The 27,580-nt window shown below is 34.9% G+C and overlaps 1 long non-coding RNA gene across 1 annotated transcript; it reads left to right on the forward strand.

Moving 5' to 3' along the window:
- Positions 1-22,250: 22,250 nt before the first annotated feature.
- LOC133184570 (uncharacterized) lies at positions 22,251-24,417 on the forward strand. The gene is made up of 3 exons (XR_009720818.1): positions 22,251-22,329; positions 23,899-24,028; positions 24,342-24,417. It is a non-coding gene; the product is annotated as an uncharacterized LOC133184570 (long non-coding RNA).
- The last annotated feature ends 3,163 nt before the right edge of the window (positions 24,418-27,580 follow it).

Raw genomic sequence — 27,580 nt, forward strand, 5'->3', positions numbered from 1 at the left:
TAAAAATATTCTTCCCAAGAACAGCAAAGCCATGATTGGTGATTTTCATATGGAAGCATCCTCAGGTAGTGTAGATTCAATTTTGTTCAAATCATGACCCTCGGAGGTAAGGTTGGGCCACAATGGGGGTTCAAAGATTTACATAAAAAATAGAGGAAAAATCTTCTTCTCAAGAACAGAAAAACTATGTTAAGTCATATTGACATGTAAGCAACCTCATGTAGTGAAGATTCAAATCTGTTCAAATCATGACCCCCGGAGGTAGGGTGGGGCCACAATGGGGGATCAAAGTTTTACATAAGAAAGTAGAGGAAAAAATCTTCTTCTCAAGAACAGAAAAACTATGTTTAGTCATATTGACATGTAAGCAACCTCATGTAGTGAAGATTCAAATTTGTTTAAATCATGACCCCTGGGGGTAGGGAGGGGCCACAATTGGGGATCAAGTTTTTACAAAGTAGTATATATTGGAAAAAAATCTTTAAAAAATCTTTAAAAATCTTCTTCTCAAGAACAGCAAAGTTGTATGCTATATGGATATTTAGGCATCCTCAAGTAGTATAAAATCCTCCCTCCCCCCCCCCCCATCCAAGTAAACTTTTCAATACTGAACTGATTTGTGCTTTTTCCTAGCCGATGTCCTCAGGTGAACCCATGGGCCTCTTGTTAAAGTCTTAATTCTTGTCAAGACGAGACAGGTCATGATAAGTCATTATACTCATATTATCTTGATAGCATCCTCTGAGATAGTGCAGAGCAGATTCAGATTTGTTCGAACCATATTCCCTGTGGGTAGTGTAGGGCCACAGTGGGGGATCAAAGTTTTATTCTGAAATATTTAGGGTAAAAGCCTTTTAAAAATCAGGCCCACCATAAATCATATTATTATGCATGAATAAATTCATCTTAGTAAAGAATCCCATAATCCAGGGTTAAGGATGGACCATAATTAGGGGTAAAATATATTTATCTGGAAATAGTTAAGGAGGGGGGATCTTATGTTAATATTGGAAAATTCCTTTTTGTTCATTTCATGGATCTTAGGCTAAGAGGGGGCTAAAATAATTTTTCATAATTTTATTTCCAATTTTAAGGAGACTTAAGCTTGTTTTTTATTTTTCTGTCTTTCAATTAATCTTTAAACATCAAACAAGTTGCAACTTAAAATAGCTGGTTATAAATAATCAACAGAGCTCACAAACTGTATGTGGTTAAAATATCTACAAATATCAGAGAAAGGAAAACAATATTTTGGGGCATAGAAAAGGGGCTTAACTTATCACTAAAACACATGTGAAAAATGTGTGTTGTTGAGAAACATTTGAATATAGTACAGTCTAATTAAGTACAGCTAAACTTCAGTATCTTAAAATCAAACAATGTTGACTACCTGGGGTATGTTGACATTCATCAGTATTACCTAGTTAAATGATACGCTAACACTTGGAAATGCATATGATTTATTTATATTTAATTGGTTCATTTTGTACAAATTTTTTTCCCATGCATATTATTAATGAACAATAATAAATTGATTTTGCATCCATATATGGCATATACTATTATTCTAATAACAGCATGTCACTTTGTTTGATAAAGCATGCAGTTTCACATGTTGATCACCATATTTTTCATTGATTGGACATTTAATTTCAATGATAAGAAATACTATTTTGCACATGAACAGAGAAGCCGACAATGGCTTTGACTGACCATGTGTTGTTGCTAATTACAAATGCTGTCATTGTAAACAATCATTTGATGCGACTGCTCAGTATTATTAGTGTATTGCCGGATTCTCTATTTCATATGCAAAGTAGTATTCATTTCATTGAAATTTAACATCCAGTCAATGAGAAATATGGTGTTCAACATGTGAAACTTAAGCATGCTTGATCTAACAAAGGACACGCTGTTATTGATATGATAGTATGATTTTTTTATATACTCAGTTTAGGGTTCAACTTGGTATCTCGAACACTGATATCTTGATCACTATGGAGATGTCAAAGTCATTTTGAAGTCCCTTGAACCACTATTCTCTTCTTTGTATCTTACCCTCAAGCTCTCAACCCCTTGAATATCTGTTTTTCATCGGTCCCATTGAGTTCAAGATAATAAGGTTTGACTATATTATATTGATTCAAATTAATGGATGATGCATTATAAATAAAGCAACCTTATATATTATTGCATTTATATTTTCCAGGCAATGTAACAAATGATTGCTGAATTCATGAGGATTGGGATGAATCTTTTCTATTATTTATAACTGTCCAAACATCATTTGAGGATCCCTTCCTAATAAAAGAATTTGTCTATTCAGAGAGTCCATAGTTTACAAAATATTATGTAATATAAAACTTGTGTTTTCATATTTTATTTACAATTATAAAACAGTAGTAGAATATGTTTGGAAAAAAGTAGGGGGCTATAACTAGCTCTCACTGGTACTGCATGTCTAATATACATGTAAATACGTATTTTAATTACATATGTATTTTAAAACAGATTATCAGAAAAAGAAAGAAACACAGTGTTAGTCTTTCAGTGGCTTTTATTTTATATAGATTTATTATTTTAAAAAATGGAACTTGAATCTCTTTAAATAGGAAGGGGAAAAAAACTAGAATTCAGTAGGTACATGTACATGTATTTAGTTTTGTTTATTATAAGTTGTTTAAAATTTAAGGAGCTTGTGAAGGATATCTAAATATTATTTAAAAATTTATTCTTCATAGTTAAACAATTTAATTCTTATTATAACATATGCTCTGTAATTTACAACTTTATTTGTTGTACAACATTCCATTGTCTGTCTACCTGTATGAGTTCATTTCTTGTAAATGAAAATGAATACATGATGTTTGTTCACATTGCCATTTTTTCTATACGAGTCCTGAGTTATAAATTTTGTACATATCTGTATTTACATTTTTTGTTAAGTAATTTGACTTTAACCAAATATTTACTGAATGTAATTTTGTAGGTAGATACCTTCCAGAAATATTTACATCTACCAGGTACATGTGAAATCAAATACTGTATACTTGAAAATCAGGATATTTATTAAATGGAAATTAAGTTAAACATTCATGTATAGTGAAATTAGATAGACTGTGTTGTTATTATGTTTATATTAACTCAACATAAAGATTGATCGGATGTGATCCTGATTAAATAAAGGATATGAAACCATAATAATTTCTTCTTCTTCTTCTTCTTTTTTTTTTTTACAATTAATTACACTTTACAAATTTCATACTTAATGTATCTAAATTGATAAAAGAAATTGACTATACCATTAAAAAATTCTTGAGTTGTCTCTCTTTGTGGAAATAATTATCTGTTGCAATGAATGCTCCCTTGGGTTCATGACCCTGAATATTGATAAGGTTGGGAGGTGTGTAACACGCCTGAGTGAAGAACTAAGACATCCGAATTGACTAGAATTGGGTTAATGAGTGTGTTCGAGGTGTTCGTGACACGTGTGGCTTCAATGATATTGTATGTAAGATTGTATCGTAAGAGGATTTCACTAACAGTGTGTGTTCTAGGAATATTAAAGGAGTCGACGTTAAGGTCTCCATCTACAACAATTTTAGTGGAAATGTCAGAAGCTTTTTCTATAGACCACATAAGGTTATTCCAAAAGGGTTTATCACTGTTTGGTGGGCGATAGACACAACACAGTAGAAAGTTACAGGTAGGTTCGCACACTTCTAACCAGATACATTCTATTGTAGTGGGTTCAAGGTCATCGCGTCTGATAACTCGAAGAGATTCAGAAATGTAAACAAGAATTCCTCCTCCATAAGAATTCCTGTCTCTTCGAAAAATTGTGTTAAAGCCCTCAATTAAGATATCGCTATTATTTATACAACCGTCTAAATGTGTTTCTGTGAAGCATAAAATATCGAAGTCAGTAACAAACGTTGTCAAACTTTCAATTTTGTTTCTAATGCTCCTAATGTTAAGGTGAAATATATCTAAACTATGAATAGGAACACCATTTGGACCGGGATTAGTTTCAATGTCGCCAGATAATAAAAGTAGTAAATGAATAATTTGTAAGCAGAATTGTACATGACCAAAGCTTTTCATACCCTTTTTAGTTATACATTTAAACATTTGCAAATAATTTTTGTACGCATAGAATAAAAGCGAAAGTAAGTTCCGAAGATTAAAAAATACAGAATCGCATTGATTTAATAATACAACTATTTTTGAAATAATAGATTCCTATTGCGGCTCGATATTGCAACAGTGTATTACCTGTCATTAGCTTTTGTAAGTTTCACACAATCAAAAGACAAATTGAAGGAGCCGCTTGTAATGATAACTGCCAGAAAGCTTATAATGCATGTGAAATAAATTGTGACCAATATAAGTGGGTGAAAATGAGTAATAAAACAAAAACAAAGAACAAAAACCCTTCATATATGTCAAAATAATAAATTTGAACATTAGTGAAGGAAACAAATAAAAATTGTGAACAAGTATAAAGAAAACTAGAGCCGAGCTCGTTGCAGAGCAACGAATAGGTCTTCCGTTGGAGCAGTGACCTTGAGTCAAGGTCATGCCATATTCTAAGATGATAAATAATCTTGTAAGGGACCTATCAACTTGCAATGTTTCGCCAGTAGAAAGACAATAAAATAATGTACCTTTTCTATTTAGTGACCTTGAACTTGTCCAGATGACCTTGCGTCAAGCCATGACACACTATGGTTATGACGCAAACCTATCTGTGTTACCGACTTGACAAGTTCACACATGTTCTTTCAGACCACACATCCAGTAAAAGCATGTTGTTCTTAGTGACCTTGAACTTGAGTCAAGGCCATGACACAGTCTGTGTGATACCAACAATACCCTTCTGAGTGTTTCCGATTTGACAAGTTTACACATGGTTTTTTTTTTTTTTTTCATTTCGTTTCCATATAGTTGTAATTTATTACGTTAAACTCGCTGGTTTCAAATTTTATAGTAATATGTTTTATGTCCAATTTCGATATTGGAAAAAGTCGGCGTCTTTGAGTACGTGTACAATGTGCATTACGTTACCCTATCACCTCATGTATATATAGTCAGCGTTATAAAAAGTAAAAAAAAAAAAACCATTTTATTCATTAAAAATCTCTGCTTAATTATCTTTGCCGATTTCTTACAGAACTAGAGTGTTCCAAGGAACGCAGGTGTCACCTGCTTTTAGCTTCATTAAAGATGTAACTATGTCTAAAAGTGATCAGCTATTTATTTGCTATATAGTTCATGCAAAAAAAAAAATCCAGGGGTAGTAAGACTGCGATAGAATCTAAAAATCAAATAAAAATAAAAATCCTGAAGCCCTCAAAGCTAATGGATATTAATGAAATTTGAATAAATTTATTATAAATAATTATTTATAAATTAATTAAGTACGTGTTTTCAACAATCCCTCAAAAGAGACTTCAGTCTATCATATCCGCAATTATCAGTCTACACCATCCATTTTGGAATACCGATCCCGTTGTATTTTCATAGTACTAAAATTTCAGTTTTTGTGGTTTCTTTATTTCATACAGTGTCAAAATACATTGTCATGAGCTCATAAACATGTATAAATATTAATTATCAAACCCCTGCCTCTCTAATTTCAAAAGACATAAGTTAAATTTAACCCTCCGCAGTATATTTTGCAATATAGGTCAAAGGTCAAGGTCAAGTGGACTGAAACGCTGGTATCTTTCAAAATGTTTTATGACAAACAGTGCACATTCTAAATAGCATACACTTACCTCTTAAATATCAAAAAGAAGTTGTATATCGGCATTATCGGTTATTTTGAAAAGTAGGTCAAAGGTCAAGTTCAAGGATATCTAGCTCGGAAGCCATGGTAAAATACAAAAGCCATAGTGTCAAGCTATATGTGCAAATTATCAAATCCATTCCTCTTACAGTACTCGAGATATAAGGTGTGACAGACGGACAGACGGACGAGCAGCAAGACAGACAGACAGACGCCAAGCAAATTGATCGTGAAGTGCTGCTCTGCTCTGCAGGCGACACAAAAATGTTTGTTTTATTGTCTGTTTGTTGTTTAATGTCCCTTGAGCTGCAATCATTTGCCAGTGGAGGGCTGCAAATTCAGACCTATACTCGACACTCAAGGCCATTGAGCAGTGGGGGATTTTTTTCATGCCGGCACTTCTGCTACACGGGACCTCGATTCATACGGCCTCATCCGAAGGACCAGTCTTCACGTCCCGTAGTGGAATTGTTTGTTTGTTCGTTTGTGTGTTGTTTAACGTCCCTCTCGAAATTTTTCACTCATATGGAAACGCCACCACTTGCCAGTGGAGGGCTGCAAATTCAGACCTATACTCGACACTCAAGGCCATTGAGCAGTGAGGGATATTTTTCATGCCAGCACCTACTGCTACACGGGACCTCGGTTTATACGGTCTCATCCGAAGGACCATTCTCCACGTCCCCTAAATGGAATTGTTTGTTTGTTTGTTTGTATGTTGTTTAACGTCTCTCTCGAGATTTTTCACTCATATGGAAAGGCCACCACTTGCCGGTGGAGGGCTTCAAATACGACACTCAAGGCCATTGAGCAGTGAGGGATCTTTTCCGTGCTAGCATTTACTGCTACAGGGGATTTCGGTTTACACGGTCTCATTCAAAGGACCGGTCTCCACATCCCGCAGAGGGAGTCGAATCCGCGACGTAAAGATTAACTCCTTACTCCGCTACTCTAGAGCAAACGCTCAAACCACTGCGCCACGCGGGCGACGTGGTGGTATTCGAAACTGCGACTCCGAATCGTAAGGGTAGAAACATTTTGATAAAGGTACTATCATTATGAAAATCTTGTTCTGACTCAAGCCTGTAGAAAGCAATTTCATTTTTTTCTGGGATGGGGCACAAACAATCAAAATTTTTTGATATATAAGAAAAAAAAATAAATAAAAAATAAAAACATAATTGCGGGGGGCACGACCGTATAGCTTTAAGCTATATAGTGACTAAGAAGGAATAACTTGTCATTTGTCAAAGTCTTTTACCTAAACTCTTCACTTTTAATTGTTAATAACAGATTCTTGTTACAAAGTGAAAAAGTATACATTTATATGTAGTACAGGTATCCATCTCATATGCATAATCTATTTAATCAACCATTTTATTCTAAAGGGAATATACATGTCAGAACGGATCGTCAATTAGGACTGCAGGTTTGATAAATTCACAGCATGCATCTTCAGCCTTAATTAAAACGTTGTTTCGAAATATTACACTGTATCTATAAAGCAGTGGCACCAGAAGTTTCCAATTTTGATTGACAGGTGTAGCGCCGTGCATGAATTTCATGTAACTATGTACAAATAAGAAATAAAGGGATCTAAAGAAAAGAGTTATTGTGATTGACATTGTAATTAAAACAGAGACAATTAAGAGTAGTTTGGGTGTGCTGGCCTTTCTGACATTTAAAGTAAAGTTTTAGAATAACTCATCATTGAAATGAAGTTGTAAAAGTGTATTATCAATTATTTTCATTTTCATCATTAGATGTGTGCTAATATGTTTGATATATTCAAGTCCATGTATATGTACTCCTTGTACATTTTTTCCTTTTGAACCGCGCGTGCAGGTGGAATTAAATTATAAAAAGTTAACATAGTTCTTAAATGCATGACATTTACGTTACACAGTTCTGGACATTAGAAATAATTAAGCTTATAGTGTTGCCGATATTTTGTCGTATTATGCTAAAAAATATGTATAACATAAAACATGTATTTTAAAAAAAAATCAGCACAATATAGCCTTTGAGATACTTATACATACAAATCAAATTATACATATAATATGAAATATTCTTTTTTGAAAAATACGATCTCTTCTCTGTAAACAGGTAGACATTGAGGGGTAAAAGGGGCTCGAATAGCCGCCAGTTTTTTTTCTTCGGAAAGCTGTACAGTTATCTTTGACGACATATCGCGTACAAGTACAGTGTACAAAACAGCAGTGAAAATAAAAATAATGAACTCAAAGTTTAATTCTCTTCTCTCAATTATTTATTTAAATATAATTACCAACCAATAATATAATTTTTTTTTACCAGATTGTATACAAAGCGACTTTTCAAGCGGTACATGAAAGCTTTGACGCGTGCAGGTACATGTAATTGCTTTCAAAGCACGCAAACTCAGACTATCAGGTAGCACAGGTTGCTGGCCTGTCAATCAAATCAGCAGCTATTGTTTTATTTTTGTATGATTGACGGGTGGTATATTATCGATCTTAAGCTAGGTAGATTCTGTGGGCGTTAATGGAAAATTGGGTGTTTAATAAAAGCACTCGTACTTGCCATATGCTGGAGTTACAAAACTATAGTCGACAGAGTTTTTCACACAGCATTTTCAGAGCTGGTGTAATCATAAAGATAGCCTGTTTAAAATAAAAATATATGCAAGAGTGTTAAGCAATGCGTCTTATTGTTTTCAAAATATATCTCTTTTGAATTCTTTGTCTACAAACCTTGTGTGTCAAGTTGGAATTATCTGCAGAATTAACCACACACGCAATGAATCTCCGAAATTAATCACACAATAACACATAACTGAGAAATAAATCGTTTATTAAATACATGTACATGTATGCAGTTTTAAGATTAGGATTCATGAAATCGGGGACCTTTATACGCCCTTAATAAAATGTTTTGGATTTAAATTAATCAAATTAAGATAAGATAAAATGATTTAATTGAATGATCCGATATGATTTAAAAAATAATTTTCCGTTAATCATTTTGTTAGCAAAATGAATATAGAACGGCAATGTTTTGTGTATGAGCACTAATTATTTATAGCTGCTTCCTCGGCCATATGCTATCGAGGGAAAGGTTACATAATTGTAAACAAACACAAAACCCGGGATGTATGTGAAATGCGGTTAAATGCAGTTAAAGACTGATTTATTTTTTGCTAACTTTTTAAAAAAATTAATATAGTTTATGTTTCAACATTAAACGACGAAAAGATGTTTTGTTCACGAACGCAGGTCTCTGGTTCACACGCAATGGATCTCTTGTGATTTCCGCCACAATAGTTTAATAAGTATATCACCAACTTGACCAAAATAGATAAGATGAAATAATTTTAAAGATCCGATATGATTAAAAAACACAATTATCCGTGCATCGTTGAGTTTGTAAAATAGATTTAGAACGGCAATGCCTGTTTAGCGTATGGCCACTGATCACTGGATCTAGGTCACGCGTGATCGGGGGATGGCCGGTTACGTAATTATAAACAAAAACAAATCCAGAGACGTATTGAAAATGTGTGACTCAATAATTTGGAATGAAGCAACAGAACACCTAAAAACTTATTTCAAAGTAATATTAGTATTTATTTTGGATAGGTTTATCATTTATAGCAAGTTTATTTCTGTTTTGCGTATAAAGATTTCACCTTCATTTGTCTAATGAAACTAGTTACCTGTATATGGGTCAAGCTTCTAGTTCATTTATTAAACAAGACTCGAACAAAATAACAAGTTCATGAGATCAATAATATGTTAAAGAATAACTTTTAAGCGACAGCTATATCGAAATATTTACCGTTTTTGAGTTATAAAACGAAAACTTTCAAGGACCCTAGATCCCTAATTTAAGGGACCAGCCCCTGTTTGGTGGTGCCAAATGAAAAACCTTTAAATTGTGCACAATTTTTATTGAACATGTCTTAACAAAATATTTTTATTTTAAAAGATACGAAGGAAAATATGTGTAAATTTTCGCGCTTTTAGGCGTTCTAATTTTTGACCCCTATCTAGCGTCATTTTGAACGCAGAAATCAAAAAACAAAAATAGATGTGCACAACTTCAATGCTTCAATTATTCAAATTCAGTAGTATTTCTGCTCCAGCTTCTTTAGTCTCTGAGCCTTTGTCTGGAAACGAAACCCCCAAAATTTTCATTTAAAGGGAAATAATTCAAAAGCGGAAGGGGACTTTTTAAATGTATGACAGCATTCTGATAGAGTTTTGTAACGTCTATAAATTCTGAAAATTTGAGCAAAATCCTTTGAGAAATGAGCGAGATATGAGGTCTCTAGAAAGAGAAGAAAAAAAAAGAAGAAGAATCTTAACCATCAGAATCAGTAAAAGGTCTTCCGTTGTGACGAAAGACCTTAATGACACCTCTGTGTCGCTAGGCAAAACGGCGCATAGTGACAGAAGCGTTGTTATAAAACAATGTAAAAAAAATGCTTAATATTTAATGACCAGGGGCCTGTTTAACAAAAGAACTTACGCTCAAGACCAAAAACTTCAGTTGATTATAAAATTTTGCAAAATTAATGCTTCTGTTTAAAATTGCTAGCGTAAGGTTTCTTTCTACATACCTTTTAAAAAGAAGAAAACCATTTTCTATTTAATACAAATAAGAAAGTTATTAGCAGAATTAAATTTTGGTCCTAGTCGTAAGTTCTTTTGTAAAACGGGCCCCAGAGGTCCACCTATTCTGGGTAAGTGTATTTTACTTATTATTAGAGATGTTTCTGAATATGAAACGAATCCGAATCTGAAAATGAATATGAAACGTACGAATCGCAGAAGGATGAAACGTACGCTCAACTAGGACCGAAGGTCACCTGCTCATTCACAAACTATCAAACCTGTTTACTCCGCTACAAAATATAGTGCATTGCAACCGCAAAGTGAAAGTAGAATAAATTCTTCTACTGGAAAGCCTTTACAAATGTAATACAACAAACAGGAAATGCATTTGTTTAAAGAATAATCATCTAATGTTAGGAAATATACAATAGGGGGTAAAGCAAGCAACATTGACTGTTGTATTTTAAGGTATATGATAATATGGTAATAAATTACGTTAGGTGACCCGTGGTCTTCCTAATGATGAACAACGTTAAGCGACCGTGTCAAAGTACCTCTGGTCTCCTTATTAATACGTCATAGTAGGTGACGATTTGTCTCTGCACGCGCAGATCTAGCGGGAAAAGGGGGGTTGATCATGCCCCATTGGACTTTTCACAGATATTTTAAGATAATGGAATAATGATTTGGTAATAAATTACGTTAGGTGACTCCTGGTCTCCCAAATGATATATCATACCACAATATACGACCTTATCAATATACCTCTGGCCTCCTTATTGATATTACAGAATAGGTGTTCTCCTTGTAATTGATAAGTGAAAAATTAATGGAAGATGCTGAACTCCAATCACCACCCGCGCTGATCTGCAAATGGGGAAACAAAACTAACCAAATAGAGACTTACCAAAAATAGACCTAGAAAACACGGACTCCATGAGAATTGCTTCTAAGAATCATATACATATATATGAACACAAGCAAATTGTCCAACACACACACCCCATTCCGACGAAATAAATTTAGTGAATACGGAGAAACTGTGTGCCTTTTTGTTTTTGTTTGTCATTAAAATCAGAGTCTGAGTTTTGGAAATAATTCTTCGTATGCCACACTTTTTAACCTATTGTCTCCTTACAATATTAGGTGACCTTTTGGTCTCCCTAATGATCTACAGCATAAGGTGACCTTTGGTCTCCCTATTAACGTAAAATATAAGGTGACCTCTGTACTCCGCATTTACATACAAATTTATGTGATTTCTGATCTCCGTAACGATGCACAATATAAGGTGACTTCTTCTCTCCATATTATATACAACTTTATATGATCTTTGGTCTCCCATATGATGTACAATATAAGGTGACCTCTGGTCTCCGTATTCATATACAACTTCATGTGACCTGTGGTCTCCTAAATGATGTTCAATATAAGGTGACCTCTGGTCTCCCTAATAATGTACAATATTATATGTCCTCTGGTCTCCCTAATGATGTACAATTTAAGGTGACCTCTGGTCCCCCTATTGATGTACTATATAAGCTGACCTCTTGTCCCCCTAATAATGTGCAATAAAAGATGACCTCTGGTCTCCGTATACAACTTAAGGTAGTCCGATCCTCAGGTTCTGAAAATCAGCTTTTAAGTTTGGAAAATGCTCACAAAAATGTCTCTGATTTCTTAAAGTAACGTGAATTTGCCCATGGTATTTCTTCAAAGTTCATAATTATTATTAATCATATTATATAGGGGAAATTATCATATCTCAAATATATTTTCAGGAAATGCAAATAAAAACACTATTATGGATTTTCTAATTGAAAATTGATCAACAAATATAATTTAGGATAGAAAAATATAGGTATCCAAGCATTTAGAGAAAACTGCATCTTTTTAATGCTTATACAGTATTTTAGTTTTATTTTAGACATCTAATTTCATATCATGCTAATAAGCATTGGTATCTATTGCTAGACTAAAAGAAATTCAATTTCTCTTAAAATGAATTCATTTTTTTTCTTTTATGGGTACAAATGTCAACTTTTTACAAGACTGTTTCTTAGACTTCAAAAAACATTGAATCATATTGAAATGCATAAAATGAAAATTGATGCACAAAAAGATCTCAATTTTAAGCTGCATTTTAAGACTTTTTAAATAAAATAATAAATTAAAGAGTTATCCTTCCTGACTGAGGATTGGATATCCTTAATGTGAACTCTAGCATCAGTAAAGATGTACAATTTAGAGGTAACTCTAGTTTCAACTTTATGTGACCTCTGATCTCCCTAATGACGCACAATATAAGATGATCTCTAGTCTCCGAATTCATATACAACTTTAAGTGACCCCTGAGCTTTCTTATGATGTACAATATGGGGTTACCTCTGGTATCCGTATTCATATTCAACTTTATGTGACTCCTGGTGTCCTTATGATGTAAAAAAGCTGTATAAGACCAAAGGTTGTATATAAATACGGAGACTAGAGATTACCTTATATTGTGCATCATAAGGAGACCAAAGATGATATAAAGTTGTATATAAATACGGAGACCAAAGGTCACCATATATTGTTCATTATTAGGGAGTCCAGGGGTCACCTAATATTGTACATTATTAGGGAGTCCAGAGACCACCTAATATTGTACATCATTAAGGAGACCAGAGGCCACCTAATATTGTACATTATTAGAGAGTCCAGAGGTCACCTTATATTGTACATCATTAAGGAAACCAGAGGTCACCTAATATTGTACATTATTAGGGGGACCAGAGATCACATAAAGCTGTGTATGAATACAGACACTAGAGGTCACCTTACATTGTACATCATAAAGGAGACCAGGGGTCAAATAAAGTTATATATGAATACAGAGATTGGAGGACATTGATTGTAAATTTTTGCAGAAATGATAATTCTGTTTTAAATTGCTAGCATAAATTATCTTGATAAATTCTTTTTAAAAAACATTTTAAACCATTTTTAAATAAATGTAAATTAAAAAGTAATAAGCAAAATTAAATTTTGGTCTTATTCATAAGTTCTTTTGTAAAACGGGCCCCAGGGGTCAAATAAAGTTACATGTATATATGAATACGGAGATCAGAGGTCACCTTATATTGTACATCATAAGGGAGACCAGCGGTCAAATAAAGTAATATATGAATACGGAGACCAGAGGTCACCTTATATTGTAAATCATTAGGGGGACCTGAGGTCACCTTATATTGTACATGAAGAAGGAGACCAGGGGTCAAATAAAATTATAGAAAAATACGGAGACCAGAGGTCACCTTATATTGTACATCATTAGGGGGGCAAGGGGTCACCTTATATTGTACCTCATTAGGAGGACCAGGGATCACTTTTTATTGTTCATCATTAGAGGGACCAGAGATCGCCTTAAGCTTATATTGTATATTATTAGGGAGACCAGAGGTCACCTTATATTGTTCGTCATTAGGGGGACCAGAGATTACAAAAAGTTGTATATGAATACGGAGACCAGAGGTCACCTTATACTGTACATCATAGGAAAACCAGAGGTCACCTAATCTGGACACCACATTGAAATCCTCTGGTTACTGTTTTGACACACTTGTTTCACCTGATCCCATATCTTGAATTTAGGGATCTGTTTAATGCCCTGTTTACAAGTTTTCCTTGTTAAGGACAGATGTTACAAACAAAAAAATGGATACCTGGATTGGTATATATATATTTTTACCTATTTCGGTTGTTAATTATGCGAATATTAAATTTCTAAAATATTAAGAAAATATAGACTTTCTATGGTGTTCAAAATTCTACCTTTCTGCAACCATCCTTATAAATCTATACAATTTTTTGCTACTTTAAATCCAATTACTGTGAAACTTTGAATGAAAAGAAAAAAAATCTATGCGGTTAAAATTATTCATTTTACTCTTTTGAACATGACTAAAGTTGTTATATTCAAGATTTTTGAAAAAAGTTTGTTTGTATCATCTGTCCTTAATAGGATTTTTGAGATCAATCCCTGTTTTGGTATCTAAACGTTTTTTCATTGTTCAGCATATGGTTGTAGCTGAACATCAGTTGTAAAATTTGTTTGAAAATAAATTTAAGATATTAAAACTCCAATTTCTGAAACGAGACGAAATATTGACAGGCGGGTTGGTGAAACGGGGATGACAAGAATCTAGTTTATGGTCATCATTTGACAGGTTCTGTGGTCGATACAATGAGCTTGTCGGCAAATACAATCTATCATTAAGTCGAATGCTGGCTGACGTTTTTCGAGCTGGTTGTTATGCCATTGTTAAACACTAAATCGTCAACGCTCTGGGTGAAATAAGCAGTTTCCCGTCGTGGGAAACTATAAGGAAGCCACATGGGAACCTCGAGTTTACATCATGTTTCCCAGTGGTTTCCGCAGTGGATGCCAGGTTATTCCATTAAGTGTCCGTGGCACGGAAACTGCTACGCTCCGATTCCATTAGGTATCCCGAACCACGGAAACCTCGAGAAACCTGAAGTTTCTCGAGCCTCCATGTAGTTTTCCGTAATGGGAAACCTGAAGATTCCACTGGTTTCCATAATTTCCATAACGAATTTTTCCGTGTGCCCGATCATGAAAATGAGCACACGGCGGGTGTGGCCAGTCGACGGGGGTGTTTGCTCTTCCTTGGCGCCTGGCCCCGCCTCTGATGATTTTAGGAGGTCCTCTAGTGCTCTGCTCCAAAATTTGTATTGTTTCAATGAACTTTGAAATTGATAACTGTTCTTGTATTTTTTTTCTTCACATGATTAAATGTTCAGATGCTTATTTTCATACTTGTTGCCTTTAGTTTGTTTTTGAGAAGTCTTTTAGTTTATCTATGTCAGTTTCTTAAATGACTGATGATGATACTGAACGAATAAACAAAATTTAAAAAAAAAAAAAGACTCATTTCCCCATGTGTACTTTTTTTTTAAAAAAAACTACAAATAGTTGGCTTCTCCAGCGGCCGATAATAATATTGTTTGAAAAAAGTTAAGCACGTAAACATTTGTGAAGAGATTAACCTTAATAACATTTAAATCCTAATCTAAAATAAAGGAAAAATTTGTTAATTGATCAAAATTTATTTATGAATCCGATCTGCGAATTTGTGAAATGCCAGACTAGGATACTTGAAAAATTATTGAAGGGAAACAAGAAAAGAATTTTCTTTGTTTTCTGTAGAAGAGAATGTACTGGAAACTATTGAAGGGGGGGACACTACTTCTTATGGGCCTGACCTATTAACAACTTGTCGTCGTGTGTTTAAACGTTAAAAGCATTACTTTCACCTCTGTGCTATTCTATTAGAAAATAGATAGATGTTAAGTTATTAATATGATTGTATTTGAGTAAATTTTTAAACTATGAGATATAATTAAAATATAAGGTGACCTGCGGTCACCGTACTGATATATATGAATATACTTTGTGCAGTTAATGCTTGAAGAGTTCATATGATATTTTATTACTACGCAAAATGACGAACTATTTGCGGATGACCCGAGGTCCTAGTTGAGCGTACGTTTTATCCTCCTACCATAGGTGCTTGAGGACAGGAACCCCCCCCCCCCTCCCCCTAATATAGACCCCCGGCCTTTTCGACTTTTTTCTCATAAACTATCTTTTAGTAACATATTTGTGATATAATCCATACAAACAGCCCGAAAAACTACGAAAAACATTTTATAAAAATTCGTAACCCACATTATATATAACAAGAAACCCATGGGCCTCATCGCTCACCTGAGCACATTGGCTAGGCAAAAGCACAAATCAGTTCAGTATTGAAAAGATTACCGGGGGGGGGGGGCTTGAATTTTAAACTACCTGATGATGCTTCCATGGCAATATAACAAATGGCTTTGTTGTAATTGAGAAGATTTTTTTTTAAAAAATTCCCATATATTCCTTTGTAAAAATTTGATTCCTCCCTATCCCAGGGATCACCATTTGAACAAACTTGAATCTACACTACCTGAGGATGCTTCCATATCAATATGACTAAACATAGCTTTTCTGTTCTTGAGAAGAAATTTTTTTTCTATATGTTCTGATGTAAAACTTTCAATCCCCCATTTTGGCCCCACCCTTCCCCCCCCGGGGGGGGGGTCATTATTTATCAAAATTGAATCTACACTACCTGAGGATGCTTCCATATCAAAATGACTTATCATGGCTTTCATCAGAAGAAATTTTCTTATATATTTCTATTTAAGATTTTGATCCTCCATTGTGGCCCCACCCTACCCCCGAGGGTCATGCTTTGAACAAAACAGAATTTACTCTACATGAGGATGCTTCCACATAAATATGATCAATCAGGGCTTTGTGTTCTTAAGAAGAAGATTTTTAAAAATTTTCCCTATATATTTCTATGAAAAACTTTGATCGTCAATTGTTGCCCCGCCCTACCACCGGGGGTCATGCTTTGAACAAATTTGAATCTACACTACCTGAGGATGTTTTCACATGAGTTTCATCTTTCCTGGACCTGTGGTTCTTGAGAAGAAGATTTTTAAAAGATGCTATTAATTTTTCACTAATTCTTAATTATATGCCCTTGAAAAAAGGCGTTGCCCTTCATTTGAACAAACTTGAAATCCCTTCACCCAAGGATGCTTTGTGACAAGTTTGGTTGAAATTGGCCCAGTGGTTCTGGAGAAGAAGTCGAAAATGTGAAAAAATTACAGACAGACAGACAGACGGACTACAGACAAGATGTGATCAAAAAAGCTCACTTGAGCTTTCAGATCAGGTGAGCTAAAAACAACAAGGTTGCCAACTTCGTCTGTCATCCGAGAGGCACTACCAAGGATTTTTTTTAAATGTACTATAAAACGGTACCTACCAGTAAAAACGGTTTGATCACGCTGTGTCCCAAATATTTCCTCCACTAAACATCTGCATGTCACAATAATATAAGTTTATTTATTGGGTCAAATGGCATGATTTTCACCGACAAGTTATCGTTTTTTGAACTGATCAAAGCTTATCCAACGGAAGTGAAGGCATTACGTCGCAAGGAGGATAACTACTGCTTACATGTAACTGAGAAGTTCCGAGTGTACATGGAAACAACAAAAAGGTAAGAGAATTACGAAATATGTAAACAAAAAGTCCGCGAAAGTAAGCTGTTTTAGAGTTCACAATGTTTGACGAAGATCAGGAGTTGGCATTCCGTCTTTCAAATGGCCATAATTTGATTATTAGTGGTCAGACGGGTACAGGAATGACATTTCTTATTAAGAGGATTGTGAAAAAAAATATAGTAAAGAAACACATGTCGCCATTGTGTGTTCCACAGGAATAGCTGCGACTCATTACGGTGATCTGGGGGCAGTTACATTACACAAATGGGCAAGAATAGAAAATGGAAGGCACAAACCACCATGGTTTAATAACTGCTTCCCACATAAAGTAAAATTAAACATAATTCGTAGACAGAGTGACACAACACTTATCAAATGCATAAATGAACTTGAGATAGGAGATCCATCGGATGAAAGTGTAGCTTTCCTGAAGTCTTTAGACCGACCACCGCCCAATGAGGAAGAATGTATTCATCTCTTTGCCCGTAATTATGATGTTGACATTTTCAATTATAACAAATTACAAAATTTACCAGAAGAACTCAACTTTACAAAGCAAGAGATAAGGATCAACCCACTATTTAAGCAAATTCCTAGCACCCAAAAATTTAGGACTTGAAGTTGGTTGTCCAGTGATGCTTGTCAGAAATTTAAGTGATTCTTTAGTGAATGGCTTATGTGGCACTGTCGTTCAACTCATGTCTGACCCTGTTGATGTGAAATTTGTTTTTGAAAAAAGAAATACCGTTGTGACTGTTAAGCCAGTGGTTTTTACAACTTTTGATCCTGTGGATAAGATAACCATAGCAAAAAGAACTGTTACCATTGAAATTAGCATATGCGATGACTGTGCATAAAGCACAAGGAATGACCTTGAACAATGTTGTCATCAATTGTGAAAACTGTTATCAGCCAGGGCAAATTGGTGTTGCTATAGGACGTGCACAGCAAGTTGAGGGTCTACGAGTAATTAACTTAAAAAAAAAACATTATGTCGTAAGCATCCACTCCATGTTACAAAGCTTTATGAAAATTTTACCATAGGCAATGTGCAAAATGATTATGTCTTGCTGTAGGGGAATTAGAGGTGAAAAACTGAAGACTCTTACACTGATGATGATGGTGGTGGTGATGATGATTTTGACCTTTCAGAAAATAGAAATATTGATGCAAAATTTAAATCTGACTCTGATTTTTCAAATATTGAAATTGAGAATTTGACAATTTTAGACTCTCTCACTGAACAACAAATTATAACAGAAGAATTTTCATCAAATGCAAAGACAGCTCTAGATTCAGTTTTTTTCTGAATTTGTTGGAACACCTTTGGAAAATGAGATTTAAACAAAGAATTCTGGAAAATTTTCAAATATACCATGATTGCACCAATAGCAGTCCTCAGTCATTGAAGACATAGCTTTGATTTGTCTACCTGAAGGTGAAAAGACATACTCTGCCAAACAGCAAAATGATTATTTTGTTAGATTGAATAAATACCTCAGTTCTGATGAATACAAAGACAGTGTAATATCAATGCTTAATATTTATTCAATAAAGGACAGTGGCCCACAATTTCAGTTTCTGACAACACTTTTATTTTATCTGGAAAGAAAGTTTTTTGAAGATTTATCAGGGCATCTAGACTTGCAAGATCCTGAATGTATTAAGAGCACTTCAGTGTCAGTAGAAAAATTACCAGCACCTGCAAGAGGAACAAGATGTGTTTGTGAAACACTGATGCCCCCGTATGGCAGCTTATGGCGAAGGTTAAAGTTTCTTCAAATGCAAGTCAAAATCCAGGCCAAAAGATAAGAAATGTTGATACCCAAAGAAAGGTCTTGTCTCGAGGACTACACCTATGAAATTTGAAAGACCTAGATACAACTGTTCAGAAGTTATGGCGAAGGTTAAAGTTTTTTGAATAAAAGTCAATCGTCAAGGTCAAGGTCAAAGTGGTTGGTATCCAAAGGAAGGTCTTGTCACATGGATTACATATGTGAAGTATGAAAGCCCTAGCACCAACCATTCAAAAGTTATGGCCAAGGTTAAAGTTTTTCAAAAGTAGGCCAAACTCCTAGGTCAAGGTCAAAGGGTCAAATAGGTTGGTATCCAAAGGAAGGTCTTGTCACAAGGATTACATATGTGAAGTATGAAAGCCCTAGCATCAACCATTCAAAAGTTATGGCCAAGGTTAAAGTTTTTCAAAAGTAGGTCAAACTTCTAGGTCAAGGTCAAAAGGTCAAAGTGGTGGTTGGTATCCAAAGTAAGGTCTTGTCGCAAGGATTACATATGTGAAGTATGAATGCCCTAGCTCCAACCATTCAAAAGTTATGGCCAAGGTTAAAGTTTTTCAAAAGTAGGTCAAACTCCTAGGTCAAGGTCAAAGGGTCAAAGTGGTTGATATCCAGAGGAAGGTCTTGTCACAAGGAATACACATGTGAAGTTTGAAACCCTAAGCACCAACTGTTCAAAAGTTATGGCCAAGATTAAAGTTTTTCAAAAGTAGATCAAACTCCAAGGTCAAGGTCAAAAGGTCAAAGTTGTTGGTATCCAAAGGAAGGCCTTGTCACAAAGAATACACATGTGAAGTTTGAAACCCCAAGCACCAACTGTTCAGAAGTTATGGCTAAGGTTAAAGTCTCATAAAATTTTGCAAAAGTAGGTCAAACTCCAAGGTCAAGGACAAAAGGTCAAATATGATGGTACCCAAAGAAAGGTCTTGTCACAAGGAATACACATGTGAAATATGAAAAGTCATAGCACCAACCAATCAAAAGTTATGGGCAAGGTTAAAGTTGACAACAGACAGACAGACAAACAGACAAACGGACAAACAGACAAACAGACAAACGGACAAACAGACAAACAGATAAACAGACAAACAGACAAACAGACAGACAGGACAAAACAATATACCCCCGGGATCTTTCGATCCGGGGGCATAAAAATCAGGTACATCAGTGGATGTGTTCTAGCAAAACTGAAATACAACTTATCAGTGAAAACAAGAAATTCTTTATTTGCAGAGGGAGACAATTCTAAAGTATTACAACTTCAAAGTCAAATAACATTTTAAATTTATTGTGTATTTCATATGATGAGTTGAAGGATTCAACTGAAGATGTTGGAAGTTTGCAAGAAACTAGAAGAAAACAAAATGAAAGAGAAAGTCTTACAAACTTGACTGATGCTAGTTTTGAATTTTTCATGAAACTTGAAACTTTGTGCAGGGAAAAATTGACACACATCAATCTAATGCGTCATGGGAAAAGCATATTCAGTTATGTGATAGATGAACTTTACAAAAACACTGAATTATTTGAATTATGGGTTGCGACTTTGAATTAGAATTATGTTGTTAATTATGTTACATCTGGTGATGAAGAAAACATTAAAAGTATCTTACACTCAATTGTAACCTCTTGTGGAAACTTCATAGAACTCTATCATTCAGTGATTCGGTTATTCTTGAAGGTGTCGGTCAATCAATTTCGGAGAGACTATCTGTCCTTCCTAAAAATAGAAAAGGGTAAGGCTCTCCGTAAAAAAATTGTGAAGAATAAGTCCAGAAAACCTGTTAAGACATTGAATATGCAGTTTCTAATAGAAGACAAGTCAAACGACAGAATTAGCTCACATTGCGGCTAAAATCTGAAGTTGTATTGAATGAAAAATTCCTTTTAGCTTTCACAAAAAAATATTTACTTCTTATATATATGCCAAATGTATGAAGTTAAGATGTCATCTCAAAAGAAAAAAGAAGATATACTTTTAAATCTTAACAGAGTGATCTTAAATTGTGATTCCATACCTTGTCCAAACAAATTTCTCTCAGATGCATCTTCACGTTCTGTGCCTGAAGTTGAAGATATTCCAGGACTAAGTGGATGTGTCCCCACGCTGCCTCCCTCAACTCCTGTCAGTGTTACTTCTGATTCTTTGGCTTCAGGACTCGCACCTACAATAATTTCCACAGAATGTCAATCAAGGAAGGGAAAAGGGAAAGGATAAAGGAAGCGCCAAGAAGAGGACTCATGCAGCTAATGTATATGATCAAGATGAGGACTGTACAGTATGTAATGGACATTATGTTGACGGTGAGGACTGGATAAGGTGCGATACTTGTAATTTGTGGTACCACAGGGATTGTGCAAATTTACAGGATGATGAGGAATGGTCTATTATCAGTGTATCAGTGAGCCTGAGGGGGTCTATACTTGCCCACTCTGCCAATAAGATGGATACGTACACTTGTTTGCATGTTTTGTGTGTTCTGAAACATGTCAATTTATTAATACATGTATTTGCAATTGCTCATTTATAAATTATCTTATATGGTTTCTGATATTTGTAATGTATTCAGTTTATATTTGTTTCTTTCAAATTACATGTAATTTTTGCCTTTAGTTAATGATTCTTTAATTATTCCAATTGTTTGCAACCAAAATAGTGTACTCTTCTCTATCAGAAGTTAAAAATTTTAATGACAGTAACCATACATTAAGTAGCTGTAATATTTTTCAAGATAAAGACTACCTGTATACCTATAAATTGATTTTCTACATGTATTGCATTCAACACCTTAATTAAGGAGTGAATTCTCAGAGAATATAATTGTTCATCAATGGAAGGATGCATGTTTCCAAAAAAAATAAAATAAAATAAAATTTTTCCCTTAATTATTTTCTTTTACAGCTATATTCCATACCTTCGGTTTTACTCCATGATGTACTGGTAATTGTGCTCCTTCACCACCACCTACGATTTTCGAGATATTCAGACTTGCCCAAGAATTACTGAATTAACTGAATGACAATAACCTAGGTAGGTTGGATTAGTATTGGCCCCATTATGTAATGTTCTCTGCTGACAGAACATGTTCTCTATCACATCACTATTGACACGACTCAGGATGATGGATGCATTGCAAGACTTTAATTTGTATACACACAACTCTTCAAATCCCATAATTGAAGAAATTATATCTTCCCTTGTCTGATGAGATATGAGATGTTTTTCCTTGTTTTTAATCAATTTATCCTGTTTGACTGTCTGTCCCCACTTAATGAACCATTGCAGTGCATTATTGTTTTCCTTCAGTCTGTCATCACTGACATCAGTGATTGGTCTAGAGTCTCTAAATTCCTTATTAGTGCACTAGTATTGGTCAACATTTCTATCGTTCCATCCAGCTTGTGCCCAGCATCACCTAAACTCTCACGATAAAGTTTCATTAGATGCAACATCTCACCGTTTAACATATCTTCAGCCAAATGATTCCTCATTTTACTTTCTGATGTTAAGTAGATATGTCCCTGTGTGAGTTTGTGATGGATAGGAAATGGGTTTGTAGAAATCTCCCACAGATATGCCCCTTTGAAGTGATCCCATTCTATAAATGTGTCCTCATATTTCAAATGTCTTTTACAGAATGCAGCTTTTCCACTTTTTGATACATTATTTCTTATTTTTTCAACACAAGTGATATGTCCATGATGAAGAATAACTTCTGATTTTCATTCTGAGAGAAAATGTTTTTGAATGAACATGTAATTGGATTTAAAGTATCAAATTTGGTATCAGTATTTTGTACAGGTCTCGATTGCTTTGGGCACCATCTATACTGATATATTAAATTGTGAACCCAAATGTTGAAAGCATGTTTACAGATCTAGATTTCCATAGAAGTAAATAAAGTTCATGGCGCTATGAGATGGAAAATGGGCAAATAGGAAGCGAAAACCGGTGAAGCCTAAAAATACCAATTGCAAAACATGAGTAGCTAGAGTTTTTTCTCTTTTGCCTTTTTTCATTTGGTCAAATACAATGGACTCTGGAGTACATTCAGTAAATCCAATCCCTTCAATATCATTATTTTGTTTGCGAAATTGTAAATCTGGTTGTATCGACATTTCGTCAATGATGAGTTCGCCTTCATATCCTGCAGGGGGAATATTCTTCAATTTGGCTTCATTAGCCATCCATTCAAGCATATCTTTTTTAATCCCACCCTCTTGGTGAATAGAGTTCTTCTACTTTCGTAATAAATTCTGAGAGGGTTATATCAGAAAATTACTGTTCCTCAATTCACTATAACCCCTTGGACTTCTGCAATACAATGTCAAACACAGTCGAACAATTTCTTTACTCCATCTTCTGCTATTTGAGTTTCGCTCTAAAGCCATTTTTTGGTTCATCAGAAATGTTTGCATTTTCAAAGAACATTCAGGAAAGATTGTCTTTAAAATTGTACTCAAATCATCATTATCAGTTTTTTGTAGTATAATCTCATCATTTTTTGTAACTTGTTTTTTGTGTGTAACGTTGTCATCAGTATTTTGTGCATCACACTCAGATTTATTCATTTTTGGTTTCATGTTCAATTTTTTACAGTTCTTACAAGTTGAATATGATGAGTCATTTGATGAGTTAAATGGCAGGACTTTGAAACACTTTTTGGACCTGAATTGAAGAATTTCACTATTCTCATCACCAACACTACAAATATGTTCCTGAAAATGGGGTAATTCTTTTCTTTCAATGGTATTCACTCCTCTGCAGTATTGAAGATGTCCAATGATTTTAAATAATGATTTCACAGACTGAGAAGTTAGTGAAAAGTGACTTTGTAAACCTAAATTTTCAGGGTCAATTTTTTCCCAATCATATTTAGTGAATATTTTCCATCTGACTGTAAATCAGTTTCAATCATGGATTTCCTTCATTTATTATTTCTCCAGTAAAGAGTCCAATTTTTATTTCTTTTATATTGTTTGTTATCACAAAAAAAAAATCTGGTGGTAATAATGACGGAGTATTTATAAACTCTATTTCAGATTGAGTGGCAGACTCCATGTTCCAGGAAAGACCACAATATCTTTGTGTTAATTTGGACCAGTCTTCTGTTGAGCGAACTGTTAACAATAACATTCTTAAATGTTTTTAATTGCATTACAAATTGCTCTACTGGTAACATCGGATTCATATTTGTTTTTGTTAATATATTGACTCTGACTGCCTTCTACCAAATTTTCCAGCACCAAAGGTGATAAAGAATGCTTGCAATTTATCGCCGCTTAATTTTAATTATTATTTCTTAAATTAGATTTTTTTCGATTTTGTAAATATGCGCCAAATTAAATATTTCGTCATTCTCTTACCTTTTCATTGTTCCCATGTACACTCTCGGAACTTCTCAGTTAAGCAGCAGAGCTATCCTCCTTGCGATAGGTGACGTAATGCCTTCACTTCCGTTGGATAAGCTTTGATCAGTTCCAAAAACGTTAACTTGTCGGTGAAAATCATGCCATTTGACCCAATAAATAAACTTATATTATTGTGACATGCAGATGTTTAGTGGAGGAAATATTTGGGACACAGCGTGATCAAACCGTTTTTAATGGTAGGTATCGTTTTATAGTACATTAAAAGAAATCCTTGGTAGTGCCTCTCGGATGACAGACGGAGTTGGCAGCCTTGTTTTATTCCCCACGATAAATTAAAGTCCAGGCTTTTGGACATCATAGCTGCTTTTTCAATAAAAATGGAACTCGTAAATATGCTTACCTTGTCATTGGTCATTTACAGAATTATTTTGTTAAAAAGCAATCTGATTGTACACACAAGTACACTGAAGTTGATATTAAAAGGATGCTTGAGTTTCTGATTGACAATATCTATGTAGTTTTTGGAGATCAGATCTTCTAACGATCTGTTGGAATTCCCATGGGAACCAATTGCGCCCCCATATTAGCAGACCTATTTTTGTATTCATATGAAGCATAATTTATTCAAAAACTTTTACATGAGAAGAAGAAAACACTTGTTGTGGCTTTCAACTCGACATTTGGATGTATCGACGACGTATTTTCAATTAACAATAGTTACTTTCATTCATATGTCGACTCGATATCGCCGAAATATGGCTGAAATATTGCCGACTCGGCGTTAAACAATAATAGTCAATCAATCAATCGACTCGATATATCCCAGTGAGCTTGAAATAAAAGATACCACATATTCTGACACATCTGTTTCATATTTAGATATTTTACTAGAAAAAGACGTTAATGGTAACCTAACAACAAAGCTTTATGATAAACATGATGACTTCAACTTTTCAATCGTCAACTTCCCTTACTTATGTAGCAATATACATGTACCCTTGTCACCTGCATATGGGTTTATGTCTCTCAGTTGATTCGATACGCAAGAGCATGCTCTACGTATGAACAATTTCTAAAACGAGGCAAGCTATTGACAAACAAGTTGATGAAACAAGAATATCAACAATCTCGTTTGAAGTCATCTTTTGGCAAGTTTTACGGTCGATACAATGACCTTGTCAGCACATACAACCTAGCATTGAGTCAAATGCTGACTGACGTTTTTTATACCAATTGTTAGGCCATTTTTTATATACCGAACTGTCTATGGATTTCTCCGTTATTACCCGATCATGACAAGGAGCACACGGCGGGTGTGACCGGTCGGCAGGGGATGCTCACTCTTCCATGGCACCTGATCGCACCTCTAAATTTTTAGGTCCATGTTGCTCTGCTTTAAATTTGTATCTTTTCATTGGACTTTCGAGATTGAATGCTGTTCGTTATCTTCATATTTTATATACAGAGTGGGTTACGAATTTTTATAAAATGTTTGTTTTTCGTAATTTTTCGGGCTGATGGTATGGATTATATCACAAATATGTTACTAAAAGATAGTTTATGAAAAAAAGAAAAAAAGGCCCGGGGGTCTATATTGGGGGTGGGGGGGGGTCCTCTCCTCAAGCACCCATGCTCCTACAAACGAATCTGAATCAGATGTAACTCGATCCTGATTTGAAAATGAACACATGTTTGATTGATTACAGATTTTTTTCTTTGGTACACATATATCATTCTATAACCTTTTAAAAGGTTTAATGTGTTTGTGACCCCCCCCCCCAAAAAAAAAACCCCACTAAATCCTGGGAGTAATTACTCCATGATTTAAATCGTATATGGAAATTATATTTGTACATTACTTGTAGTGATTGATTGATTGATAGTATGTTGTTTCACGTCCCATTTGAGAATTTTTCACTTATATAGAGACGTCACCATATACCGGTGAAGGGCTTCAAATTTTGACCTTTACTCGGCACTCAGGGCCATTGAGCAGTGAGGGATCTTTATCGTGCCAACGCCTGTCGTGAACGGGGCCTCGGTTTTTAAGGTCTCATCCGAAGGACCCTCAACTTTCACTTCAAAGTGCCGAGCGCATAGCGAAGGAACAGTTGCTACCCATTTTCTATCGACTTAGGTCAGTGGCGGCCGAGATTCGAACTCACGACCTCCCGAATCAGAGAGCGAGCGCTCTACCGACTGAGCTACCGTGAACGGTCATTACTTGTAGTGATGTGAAAAATAAGAGTTAATGAAGCAAGCTACATTTACTTTTTAGCTCACCTGAGCTGAAAACTCAAGTGAGCTTTTCTGATCACCCTTTGTCCTTCCGTCCGTCTGTAAACTTTTCAAATTTTCAACTTCTTCTCAAGAACCACTGGGCCAATTTTAACCACACTTGGTACAAAGCATCCTTGGGTGATAGAGAGTTCAAATTGTTAAAATGGAGGGCCAAGTTCCCTTACAAGGGGAGATAATCAAGAAAAGACAAAAATAGGGTGGGGTCATTAAAAAATCTTCTCAAGAACCACTGAGCCAGAAATGCTGAAACTTAAGTATGTCGAAGCATCCTGGGGTAATGTAGATTCTCTATTGTTCAAATCATGACCTTTAACTTATGTGGAAGCATCCTGGGGTAGTATAGATTCTAAATTGTTCAAATTATGACCCTCTGGGGTAGGGCTGGGCCACAATAGGGAATCCAATTTTTACATTGAAATATATAGGAAAAATCTTTAAAAATCTTCTCCTCAAGAACTACTGAGCCAGAATAGCTGAAACTTATGTGGAAGCATCCTGTAGTAGTGAAGATTCTAAATTGTTCAAATCATGACCCTTGGCGGTAGTGCGGGGCCACAATAGGTATTATTACAAGGGGAAAATGTGGTGAAGAACAGCAGGGCCAAAGT

Source organism: Saccostrea echinata, unplaced genomic scaffold (assembly GCF_033153115.1).
Source record: "Saccostrea echinata isolate AGI-Se365-2 ecotype Australia unplaced genomic scaffold, CSIRO_AGI_Sech_v1 ptg000010l, whole genome shotgun sequence".
Classification (NCBI taxonomy): domain Eukaryota; kingdom Metazoa; phylum Mollusca; class Bivalvia; order Ostreida; family Ostreidae; genus Saccostrea; species Saccostrea echinata.